This window comes from Ictidomys tridecemlineatus, unplaced genomic scaffold (assembly GCF_052094955.1).
Source record: "Ictidomys tridecemlineatus isolate mIctTri1 unplaced genomic scaffold, mIctTri1.hap1 Scaffold_75, whole genome shotgun sequence".
NCBI lineage: Eukaryota > Metazoa > Chordata > Mammalia > Rodentia > Sciuridae > Ictidomys > Ictidomys tridecemlineatus.
Genome location: NW_027525461.1, coordinates 85,372 through 99,036, shown reverse-complemented (window position 1 = coordinate 99,036; position 13,665 = coordinate 85,372).

Sequence of the window (13,665 nt, the reverse complement as noted above, 5' to 3'; positions counted from 1 at the left end):
CTTCAGCAGCTGGGGGCTCAGTGGAATTCTCTGGCTGCATTTTTCATAGGCACGTTCTCTCAGCCACTCTAAGGAAATCTGAGTGGTGCAACTGGACAGCTTCCAAGCCACCCTACAGACAGAAATGTAGCCTGCTATAAGTACGACATCACTATAGTGACAAGACAGAAAGAGAATCCTGGCACTAAGCGCTTGATGACATTTCTTCCTAAAATCTAGAGTTCCCTGCCTTCCACAGAATTCAACTGTTCACATTTTCCTTGCTGAGCCAACAGTCTCCTCATTTTGCTTGCTCTGGTTTGAATTGAGTTTCTGTCAGACTCCTGATTAATACAGACCTAAAGGCAAGAAACGTGAATGGTGACATTTCGGCCTTGTAATCAGCTGCTGGGGGAAGCATATTTGGTCAGGGAATTCAGAGTAAGTCTAGGTAGTGGAATTACTCAGACAAATGAGAACTGGTGCTGGGTTCCTCATAACAGTTGACAGTTTGAACTGAATTTGATGAATAAATGGTTGCTTAATAACCAGGAATTCTTTAAGAGTAGGAACCACAGGTTGCATCTCTCATACCTCCAGTATATGTAGTTATTCCTAGAACCAAAGAATCAATAAATACTTACTGAATAAAGGAGAAGAATTTCCATCCTCAGTGAGCTCCCAGTCTAGTAGCAAATCAGACAAAGAAAACTCCAATAGGATAAATGCTGTTATAGAACTGCATACACGGTGCTAGGGAATCAAAGAGGAGGAACATTTAATTCTGCCCTCAAGGATCAAGAAGTCTCTCACAAACTGCATGTGGTGATGCTTACCTGTAATCCCAGAAGCTCAGGAGGCTGAGGCAGGAGGATCGCAAGTTCCAAGCCAACCTCAGCAACTTAGTGTGAGGCCCTAAGCAATTCACTGAGACCCTGTCTCAAAATAAAACACAGGGGCTGGGGTTGTAGCTCAGTGATACAGCGCTTGCCTCTCATGTATGAGGCACTGGGTTCAATTCTCAGCACTGCATATAAACAAATAACTAAATAAAGATCCATTAATAACTAATAAAATATTTTTTTAAATAAAATAAAATACAAAAAAGGGTTGGGGATGTGACTCAGTGGTTAAGTGCCCTGGGATTCATTCCCCAGTGAAGAAGAATGGAAGAGGAGGAGAAGGAGGAGGAAGTGGAGGAGGAGAAGTCTTTCCTAGCGAGAGTACAAAGAATAAGTTAGACTACCCCCAAAAAAAGGAGGATAAAAATATCTTGCTAAAAAAAAGAAGCATCTACAAAGATATGATGACATAAAAATATAAAGAAGTCTAAGAAACAACAAATTGGATTGAACTAGACCATAAGCTTCTATGTTTATAAACCGAGTCTTATTCTTTAGTGAATACTCATTACTTAGCAAAGGGCTTAGAGTTTAGTGAGCACTTAGTACATTTTGTGTTGGGGAGGTGTAGTATTCAAAGTAGCAAAAGCATGGCAGTGGACAAAAACCAGCTAGGTGTCTCTCAATAGACAATTGGATGGAGAAAATGTGGTCTAAATATAAAAGAGAGTTTTACTGATCCACAAAGAATAATGAAATTATGTCATTAGTTGTTGATGAACCTTTATTGGTTGATTGATTGATTGATTGATTGATATGTGGTGCTAAGAATTGAGCCCAGTGCCTCACACAAGCTAGGCAAGTGCTCTACCACTGAGCCACAACCCCAGTCCTGAAATAAGTGTTTTTTTTTTTTAAAAGGAGGATCTCATTAAAAGGAGGATGAACAATGGAGAAGAGGAAGGGAATTTAGGTGGAAGAAGGGGGATGGGAATGGGGAGGAATTACAGGAGGAAACTGAACAAACTATATCATGTGCATGTATGAATATGCCCATTAATTGCACTTTTATGTATAACTCTGATGTACCAACTGAAAAAAATTAATAGAAGGAAGACAATAGCACAGATAAGGGGATTAGGGGAGGTAGGGGGTAAATGGAGAGTGCTGGGGATCAAAGTGGAGCCAATTATGTTCTATGAATTTATAAGTATATCAAAAGGAACCCCACAATTATGTATAATTATAATGAACTCATGAGATAAGGCTAAACAAATTGGAACCAGATGGTGATAAATAACAGTAAAGTAATTAAACCTTAAAGTATAAAATAAGAATAAATAATATCCACAGGAGCAAACATTAATTAGGCACCTGATGTATGCCTGGCTCTATCCTGAAAAGTTCATGGCCATTATCTGATTTCCTCTTTCAACAATTTATGAAATACATACTACTACAATACTTACATACATATATATTTTTTTCTTTTTTTTAGTTGTAGGTGAACATAATACTTTTATTTTATTTTATTTTTTATGTGGTGCTGAGGATTGAACCCAGCACCTCACACATGCCAGGTAAGTGCTCTACCGCTGAGCCACAGCACCAGCCCTAATCCCTTTTTTTTTTTTTTTAACAACTGAAAAATACTGATGCTCAGGACATGGGGAGGCCTCACCAAAGTCAAACAAGAATGCTAAAACAGAGCTGGGATTCAAATCCAGGTTCAGTTATTGCCAGAAGCAAGAGCATCAGAGCATGATATCACCTCCCCTGCTAAAGAGGATTCACTTCTTTAAGATCAATCTGATACCCCCAAGCGTCCCTTACCCCTTTTGTCCACCTCTCTGGGATAGAGACTCAGAAGTTGGCTGAGGTATGACCTGAATGACATGACAGCGTTGGATGGAAGGGACCAAATCCATCAAGGAAGAGACGGGAGTTGGGGGAGAAGCCAGGACATGGTCATAAATGCGACTCTCACACCCAACACTTAAGGATTTGTCCTATACTGGGCCCTGTGATCAATCCTTCCATAGGATCCTCTTGTCCCATCCCCCTGTGTACAATCCCACCCAAATCATGAGAATTTGAAGCTCAAAGAAGTATAGGATCATTTTCAAGGTCATTTAGCTACTTGGTAGCAAATCAAGCATTCTAACTATTTCTGGTTCTCACATCAGAAGAATGCTTTTCTCTGTCTTATATTAATTGCTTTCTTTTTATTCTTATTTTAATCATTTTATTTTTCTTTTTCATATATAGACACATAAAAACCAGGGGCTAGCTATCTCTGAGGTTGGAGGGGTTATGTTAAACACTTGTTAGTGCTCAGGGCTCTGCCAGTTTCTCAGATTTTTCTCTCTGATCAGCTCTGTCGAGAGACCTGTTGCTGTTCCCAAGCTGAGCCACAGTCTATAGTAAACTGCTTTGGGAAGGGTTTCCCCCTGGAAGATTCATTGGAGGAAATTTCCAAATGTAAGCATCCCTTACTAGTTTTACAAGAGAGAAGCCATTACCACCTTCCCAGTCTGTATCAGGGGTGAAGATGCACCCATTTTTCTCCAAACTGAAGTTCTGTTTAAAAATGTGTTCTTTTTTACTTTTCTTTTCTTATGTTGGGGATGGAACCCAGGCCTCCTACATGCTAGGCAAGACTCTACCACGGAGTTACACACCCAGCCCTTAACTATGTTCCTTAAAGTTATGCTCTGATAAACTTGGATCTCTGTTTAAAAGCTCTCTAGCTGGGGGAAAAAAAATGGTAACAAATTCTAAACTAGCTGTCAGAAAATGTGGTAATAGGAGAAAAAAAATGAGTTTGAGGCATCAGTGAGATCGCACCATTATGTAAACTGTTTGTTTCTCCTTCTGTTTCATCCAGAGGTAAGAAAGGACCTGTTGAGGAGAAAGAGCCTGCCCCAGACCTCCCTTGGCAGAACAAGAGGACGAGGAAGGACCACAGAGGCTCCTCAGACTAACTGAAGAGGGAGAGGAAGCAGCGAAGCCACTGGGAGTCTGAAAAGACTTTTAATGTCAACCTTGTTCGAAGCATGTCCGGCACAGGTGAGCTCTGGGAGGATTCAACGTGACGAGAGAGATTCGGTGTTTGAAAAACCTCATCTGCCCATCAGCTAAGTCAATTCTCAGTCTGGCCCTTCCTGGGTAGGGGATGGGGTGACCTTATTCAAGGTCGCAGAGCAGGGACCTGAGAGAGACTCAGAGCTAACTCTTCAAGTTGTTTGTAGTTATACTCCAAATCTATATTCTACCTGTAGATGATCTTAAGGTGGGAAATTAGGTCTGCTTAATATTCTCTTTTTCTTTATTCAAAACAAAGGTTTAGCTCACTGGTAGAGAGCTTGCCTAGCATGCACGAGGCCATAGGTGCCATCCCCAGCACTGAAACAACAACAACAAAAATGGATCATTGACCTTAAAAAGTCCGCCTTTAGTCTAAGTCACTTCTCCAGCAAAATGTTGAAAGAGCTGATTATGATTCAGGCCCTCAGATCCCCCATTTTTAAATATCTTTCCTTTCTCCTCTTCCTCCTGCCCCAAGACTCATCTCAGTCTACCCTTATCCTCTCTCCTTGTTCCTTGAATTCAAGGAAGATCTACTCGCAGGGACAGATGCACATATACATATCAGAATTCTCAGGCAACGGCATTTAACAAGGAGATAAGAATGGCCTAAGCCAGAGGAATTGATATTTAACGGTAGAGCTTCAGAGGCCATCAAAGAGGGAAATAGGAAAAGCAGAGTCTTCCCAAGGCCCCCAAAGTCATCCCAACCAACAACCATATGCATTAGGAATCAGATCAATGTCGCCAAATTTTATAGGTTTGGCCAGTTTCAATAAGAGGCTGTGAGCCACATCAGAAACCACACTGGACCGGGAATCTTCTGAACTTTGTTTTCCTCATATGCAAACACTGGAGGTACATCTCATAACCCCCTGCTTAACATTGTGATATTTCAGAAGGTAGCTCTGTAAGGGTCGTGGCTGGGATGCAGTCTCTGTCGCTGATACTGGGGAGACTTGGCAAGTCCCTGAATCTCACTAAGCACTAGCTTTCCCATCTGTATGCTGGGAATTAAAAGCATCTACCTCAGGATGGGGTTGTGGCTCAGTGGTAGAGCACTTGCCTAGCACGTGCAAGGCCCTGGGTTTGATCCTCAGCACCACATAAAAATAAATAAAATAAAGGTATTGTGTCCAACTACAACTAAAAAAAATAAATATTTTTTTAGAAGTACCTACCTCAGAGGATTATGAGAAATTCAACAAGTTACTGGTACATGACAGGGTTCCATGAGTAGTTATTTTCATTGCCTCCTGTTACAGAGTGACCTGCTCTTTCCCAAGCAGCAGCCTGTCACCTGTAAGGTGACTATTCTTTAAAAAAAATTGGGCTGAGCATAGTGATGCACACCTGTAATCCTAGGAACTCCGGAACTGAGGCAGGAGGATTGCAAGTATGAGGCCAGCCTCAGCAATTTAGGAAGTCCATAAGCAATTCAGCAAGATCCTATCTCAAAATTTTCTAAATAAATTAAAAGGGCTGGGGACATTGCTCAGTGGGGAAGTGCCACTGGGTTCAATCCCCAGTACCAAAATATAAAATTTTTTTTAAAAAATTGAGGATGAACATTCCATTAGTTTTACCAGTTTCTCTAACCAATTTCAGAAAGACCTTTATGTCCAAAACAATAAGAAGTCTGTTGAGAACGAAGAAAATGAATTTCTTTCTTAAACAAATGGAGCTTTAATATTCTAACTTTTCACCCCTGCCTTTAGGAGTCACTGAAATTAATTGGGTTTGGTATTGAAAGAAGCAAATTATTCTCCTTATGTTTTCATAATCAGGTCCCTGGAAAGAATTTTTAAAGAGAAATGAGTATGTTGCACCTGGTCAATATTATAAAACAATTAGTTCTCCAATTAACAAGAGGATAACAAAAATATCACATTTTATTAAGTCTTCTTGGAAATAAAGTTGGATCCTATCAGCTTAATAGTTGGTGACAGTTTCAGTCCTCCTAACTGTTCAGCATAGAATGTACACAAGAAATTATATAAAAATTGAATATTTTGTTCATCAAAAGTTAAAATGTGGGGCTGGGGTTGTGGTTCAGAAGAAGCACACTTGCCTAGCATGTGTGAGGTCCTGGGTTCGATCCTCAGCACCACATACAAATAAAATAAAGGTATTGTGTCCACCTACAACTAAAAACTAAATGTTTTTTTCAAAAGTTAAAATGTGGGACTGGGGGGGCTGGGGATGTGGCTCAAGCGGTAGCGCGCTCGCCTGGCATGCGTGCGGCCCGGGTTCGATCCTCAGCACCACATACAAACAAAGATGTTGTGTCCGCCAAAAACTAAAAAATAAATATTAAAAAAATTCTCTCTCTCTCTCTCTCTCTCTCTCTCTCTCTCTCTCTCTCTCTCTCTCTCTCTCCCCTCTCTCACTCTCTCTTAAAAAAAAATGTGGGACTGGGGTTGTAGCTCAGTGGTAGGGCACATGTTTAGCATGGGTGAGGCACTGGGTTTGATCCTCAGCACCATATAAAAATAAATAAAGTCATTGTGCCCATCTATAACTAAAAAAAAAATTAAAAAGTTAAAATCTTTGTCAGAGTTTAAAATATCCCTTTACTTACTTAAACTCCTACAATGCCATTGATTTCTTATTTTCTTCCTTTAATGCATAAATAGGTGCATTATAAAATATAGGTCAGAAAAAGGAAAAGAAAATCCACCAAACTGTGCAACTAGTTACCAAACCAGACATGAGGAAGACATCCTTGATTTCTCCACACATGACAGCATTCAGCTAGTCTTGTCAACTGCACCTCCTTAATAGCTCTGGAATCTCCATTCCATTATAACCTAGGTCAAGTCCTTCTCCTGTCTGACCTAGATCCATGGACCAGTAGCCTTGGCACCAACTGAGAACTTGTTAGGACTGCAAAATCACAGGCCCTCCCCAGACCTACTGAATCAGAAATTGCATTTTTAACAAGATCCCTGGGTGACTCCGATGTCCCTTAAAGTTTGAAATGTGCTGCACCAGATTCTGTAATATCTACCAAGCTCCTGGATGATACCCATGTAGCTCTTCCATGGATACATTTTGAATGTCTCCTCACATATTTCCATGTTTCCCACCTAGCCTTCTTCCAGTCCAACCTATATTTTGCCAACTGACACTATTTCATACTGTCATATGAAAGGATCACTTCTCTGATCAGAACCTTCAACAGTCCTTGGAGTGCCCATTTGTGTTTCTGGTATTAGTAATAATAGTCGGAGGAGTTGTTGTTTGTATTAGTGAAGGTAGCAGGATCTGCCAAAACACATCAACTCTCAAATCTCAACAGTTTAATACAAGATATTATTTCTTGTGTACATTTTGTCCACCATGTGTATTCTTTTTTTTTAATATTTATTTTTTACTTGTACTTGAACACAATATTTTATTTATTTATGTTTATGTGGTGCTGAGGATCGAACCCAGGGCCTCTCACGTGCGAGGCGAGCGTTCTACCTCTGAGCCACAACCCCAGCCCCTGTCCACAAGGTGTATTCTTGATTTAAGTAGTGGCTCAAGACCCAAGCTCTTTCTACCCTGAGGCTCAGTTGTATTCAGCGTGGCTTCTATGATGCTGGCCATTGTGGGTGGAAGAGATAAGAATAGAACAGTCTTTAACTGTGATCTCAATTAAGTTTCATTGAATTTCAATTGTTTAAGTCACCCAATTTTTAGGGCAACCTAATCCAGCGAACTCAGATTTCCACTTGTGATGGTTAATTTTATATATCAGAGGGCCCAGATATTTAATGACTTCTGGAATCTATAAGGGCATTTCTGGATGAGAGTAGCATTTGAAATGAGTAAAGCAGATTGCTTTTCCCCATGTAGGTGGGACCATGAAGGTCTGAAAAGAATAAAAATTTGGGTAAGAAAGAATTTTTTTTCTCTCTTCTGTCTGAAGTGTCTCCAATCTGGAACATTGGCCTCCCACCTTTGAACTTGGACTGGAACTTGCACCAGTGACTTTCCTGATTTTCAGGTCTTTCAATTCAGGCTAGAACTATATCATTAGTTCTCCTGGATCTCCAGCTTTCTCCCTGTAGATCTCGGATTTCTAGCAGTTAGAACTGTGAGCAATAAATCTTTGTTGTTTAAGCCACTCAGTTATGGTACTTTTTTTAGGGCATCTGAAGCTAACTAAAACGCATACCCCAGTTCAGACCACCTTTGAAGGTTTATCTTCTCCAGTTTTACTTAAATGTGTGCACAGTGAGAGGGACAAAGGAGGTAAGAGATTTCACAACTGCATCTCTTGGGACAGAGATGCATTTCCATCATGATGAGCAGTAGAGGCCTCACCCAGCCCCCAAAAGAAGCAAGTTTGTGATCTGAAGCCCAAGTGGGCCATCTGGTCTAACCAATGGAAAGCTGGGAAGGAAACAATGACAGGGACAAGATATAGGATTTCTTGCCCTTTTCTCCATACATTCATTTTGCCATTGTACCCTGCCTTTCCAATATCCTTATAACAGCCTCCTGATTGGTCTAGGTGCCAACCGTCTCTTCCGCTCCCATTTATCCTTCACCATGCCATTGTAGAAATCGTTATCTGAGCTTGTCCCTTCATTTCTTGGTGGGTTAAGAGCATGGAATTTGGAACCATGATGCCTAATTTCACATCACTTTTCTGTTATGAATAGGTGTATTATCGAGTTACCAAGTTTCCTCATCTATAAAACAGGGGCATAGTAGATAGATTGGTGACTCCCTCCCCCCCACCCCGCCGTCCTAATTCCCAGAAACTGCTGGGAAGGATAATTGCATTTAAAAAAGAGGTCTATGCAAGTAATTAAGTCAAGGATCTTAGAATAAAATCATCCTGGATTATCCAGTGGATTGTAAAATTAATAGCAGGTATCAAAAAAATTGACCATAAAAATAAAGAGTTAGTTTTATTTTAGGTTCTCAATGCTATTCCATTGGTCTATATGTCTGTCCTTATGTATCTTTATATATATATATATATATATATATATATATATATATATATATAATTTTAGTGCTTAGGATAGGACCTTACACAAGCTAGGCAGGTGCTCTGCCACTGAGCTATGCCCCCCGCACCACCACCCCCAATTTTTAAAAAAAAATTTTCTTTTGAGACAGGGTCTCACTTAGTTGCCTAGACTAGCCTTAAACTTGACATCCTCCTGTCTTAGCCTCCCAAGTACTTAGAATTCACCACCATGCCTGGCTGTGAGTCATTTTTTAAATGGGATATAATTTACAAACCATAAAATTCGTCCTCCTCAAGTATGCAATTTGGTGACTTGTAGCATATTCACAAAATGATGTGATATGCAACCTTTACCACTTAAGTCCAGAACATTTTTATTATCTATAAATCCTTTTTGTGGCCACTGCTTTCCTCTTCTTCAGACTATACTTTTGTTTTTCTCTCATTCTGGGGGTTGAACCCAGGGCCTCAAGCATACTAAGTTCTACAAAGTGAGATACAACCCCAGCTAGGTGACAGATGGGCTTTGGTTCCTTCTGTTGCTCTGCCCCTAAGGGAAGTGACTATAAATAAGCTGGCTGGGTCTGAGATCTTCCTAGTTTTAAAACTAAGGGAACCTCTTTAGTCCTGGTCACATTTTAGTAAAATAGATGAAGATGGACCTTCAACTGAATAAACACAATTATTCCCTGTGGTATACATTATCAGTGCCCTGTCCTGTGTCTTACCACTTGGATTTGTGTACCAGCTATCTCCACACTGCCTATAGCTCATCTCTTTGTCTAAGGTTTCACCAAAATCATGGAAGCCTACAGCACTCAGAACAGTAGGCTGGATTAACCCAGCTCTGTGGGAGCAGCATTGATATTGATGGCCACTCTTGGGTGGGATAATTCTAAGGCAAGAGTTTTACCCTGGATTCTGTCATTTCCCCCAAAGGGATATGTTTCATTCACCCACGGTGGCAGCTGGCTTCATTGTGTGCCCTTACTTTCTTGCCTTCCCTTGCTTGATCACTTTTCCACTCTTAGATCTTTATCTCGGGGTCTTTTTCTGGACAAGTCCAAACTCCAACATCCCCCACTCCCAGACCTTTAAAAGAGACACCGAGCACTTTCTCAAACCTGTGTGGAGTGTTTTTGCAAATGGAACTTCCAATCCTTTCTTTCGATCAAATTGCTGCTCATCAAGACCCCATATAGACATTCGAGAACTATCACCCTTTGGCTGGACAGATCTTGACATCTTCCCACCCCACAACACACACAGTTCCTTACCCAAAGCCAAAACCACCTTCAATCTTCAGGTTCCCTCTCGGGCTCAGGAAGGCCAAATTCAAAGCAGGAAACTTTCTATTCATGGCTGGCTGCGCTCCATCTGATGGTACAGAATCACATCAGAACTTCTTATTTCTGTTTATTATCAGTGTCAGGTCCTCTTGGCAGGCAGGATCATGCCCCTGCCTGTCAGTAGTGAGAATTGTCTGAGCCCTCTGAGAAAAATGGATCACAAATGCACTGCAGTATAAATGCAGAGAGAAGCAGAATTATGAATGCAGACAGCCGGAGCAAAGTGACATTGGAGAAAGGAGATCTGACCAGAGTCACATCCAGAGGACCCTCCACTACCCTGAAATCTGTTCTTGACTTCTGCATGAAATCCCACCATAAGACAATTAAACTAGAGTATGTATGCTGAAGGTGTCTTTGCAGCTATATCTCCATCTCACATGCTCTTCTTCGTGTTTTTTTTTTTTAGTTGTCTATGGACATTTATTTTATTTATATGTGGTGCTGAGAATTGAACCCAGTGCCTCACACATGCTAGGCAAGCACTCTGCCACTCAGCTGCAATCCCAGCCCTAACATGTTTTTCTTATAATGGAATATCTACACCCCTCCACTGAGAGGTGGGGTCTGTACTACCTTCTCTCAAAACTGGCTCTGCTTCAATGCATGAGATGAAGCAGAAGTGACATTGCATGAACTCTCAGACCAGGTCATAAAGGCAATAATGAGTTCTTCCTGGATCTCTAGAGGGATGCTTGCCCTAGGAACCCAGTCACCTTGCGAAGAGAAAGCTCAGGCCATAAGGGACTGCAACCTGCTAGTTGTAGCCAGCTTCACCACATGAGTAAGTGAGGCTTCTGGTGATTCCGCCCCTAGACTTCAAATCCTGCAACTGAAGATGGCAAGAGAAGAATAAAGAAGAATCAGGACTTCTCCACTCTGCCCTGTGTGAGTTGGACTCTCAAAAACTGAGAGATAATAAATGAGCATTGGTTTCAAGACCCCATTTTTGGCTGATTTCTTATACAGCCAGAGATGACTAAAACAGACGTAAATTCTTTGGTTGTACTAGAGGGTGGCCTGTCTAGGTAAAAGCAGACCCAGATGGGGACACGTATGAGGTTGGGTAGTCATTACAGTCTAGTGTGAATCACTCCTACTTGGTACCATTCTTTTATCCCTACACACATACACACACACACACACACACACACACATACACACACTCACACACTCACACACACACACACACACAAAGATATGGTTTAAAGTCTTAGGAAGCTGGGTACCTGTCATCCCAGCGACTTGGGAGGCTGAGGCACCAGGATCAAAAGTTCAGGGTCAGCCTCAGCAACTCAGCGAGGCTCTAAACAACTGAATTCAGTTAAAAAAAATCTCCTTGTCTTCTTAAATTGCCAAGGATCTCACTAAGTTGCTGAGGCTGGCCTCCAACTGTGATCCTCCTGCCTCAACCTCCCTAGCAGCTGCTATTACAGGCATGTACCACCACACCTTTCAATCCTTCTTCTTATACCAAGGACAAAGTGTCAAATTGTTGTTCCTAAGCCTTTAACACTTCTCTCACTATTGCTGATCTGCAAATCTCCCTCTTTAATAATGAAAAGCCTGAGGCCTGGAACTCAGAGAGTTCCCAGGCAAGTGTCTAGCTACCATTTAATCACATTTTTGCTTTTGTTAGAGTGATTTTCACAGTTCCTCTCCTTTTATGGTAGATGATTCTGGTTTTCCATTTAACATAGCGATTTAAAAAATATTCTTTTAAAGCTGTAAATTGTGTTTATGGTTTTTTTTTAAAAGCAAATCTGTTTCAAAATATTAAATATATTATGGTGTAGATGGTTCTTGGATTTGGAAAAGAACATGAGAGTGCTCTAGTCAAGTGACAGACATTTGGAAGTATGATATTAGGCTGCCAAGGGCAGGGGCCCAGGTAACAGCTTCATGGAACTAGGTGGACCACCTGACAACTGAACCATGTTCCTGGTCCTGAACTCTGTTCCTACAGTTCCCTGTTCTGCTTCTAGGACCCCAATTCTTGTGTTGCTCTCCTGTCCTTTCAGATTCTTCCAGAAGGTAAATCAACTCACACTTTGGATTATTTGGTACAAATATTTATAACCCAGCAATTCAATTTTTAGGAATTTAATAAAATTACCATGAATGTGCCCAGGGTGCGTGGCTGAGAAGATTTGGGGCCACATTATTTAGGACAAGGAGAAACTAGGATCTTCCTAAAGAGCCAACCATAAGGAACCAGTATAGCAAATGAAAGTACTGTAGACCTCCCCCAAACAGGCTGGCCAAATGACAATAAAATACCAAACACTCTGTACCAAATACTTCTCTGGGAAATTTACACGTTAACTCATTTAATCCTCACAGTGCTTCTACGAGGCAAATGTTATTATTGGCCCCATTTTACAGATGACAAAACTAGAGCAGAGAAAGGTTAATTATCTGGTCCAAGGTCACACAGCTGGTACCTAGCAGAGCTGCATGCCTGTAATCCCAGCAGCTCTGGAGGCTGAGGCAGGAGGATCACAAGTTCAAAGCCAGCCTCAGCAACTTAGCAAGGCCCTAAGCAACTTAGTAAGACCCTGTCTCAAAATTAAAAAAAAATTAAAAATAAAAAAAGGGCTAGGGATATTGCTCAGTGGTTGAGCACCCTGATGCCAAAATAATAATAATAATAATAATAATAATAATAATAATAATAAGGCATGCTCTCTCAGTTACTATGCTGGAGTCTCCTCCCCTTAAGACCAATATTGGAGGTGAAAATGATTGACATGGAAAAGCATTCCCAAATATATTAGTAAGTGAAAAAGGCAGGCAGGTACCAAAAGAAAAAAAAAATCCAGAAAAACATATACCATATGTCAAAAGAAGATATTTCTGGTTGGTGGGAGTATTTTTTGCTATTTTGTTTGTTTCTCTGTGTTTTCCAGGTTTTCGGTACTGAATGCTTGTTACCTTTAATTATAGAAATGAAATTTCTGCAAAGATGGCTTTTCTACTCAGCTTTCCTATTCCTAGCTGCTCCTTAAGAGAATGGACAATAATAATAAAAGTGATCATAATGATGGCCGACATTGAAGGAGTTATTGGTATTTTAATGGATTGACAAGCATGATCTCATTTAATTTTCCACAACCAGTACCTCGCTGGATAGGGCCTCCCAGGTTATGCACTGCACAACCCCAGGGGTTACAGCTGACATAGAGTCTACATTATGGACTGGACTGTGAATGGTAGCCCTTGGCAACCCAACTGCCTAGCAAAACCCAAGAGGGGTAGATAATAAGCAAATAAGCAAAACCAACATGGTTGAAACCCAGGGTCCATTCCTCTTTTTTGTAGTTGCAAAGATACCCAGGGCATATCAAAGAAGGCAAAATAAAATCTGGACATCTAGACACAGGCTTAGGAACCAACAGGTGCATGGTGACAACATGAAAATCGAATGCCAAGAGTT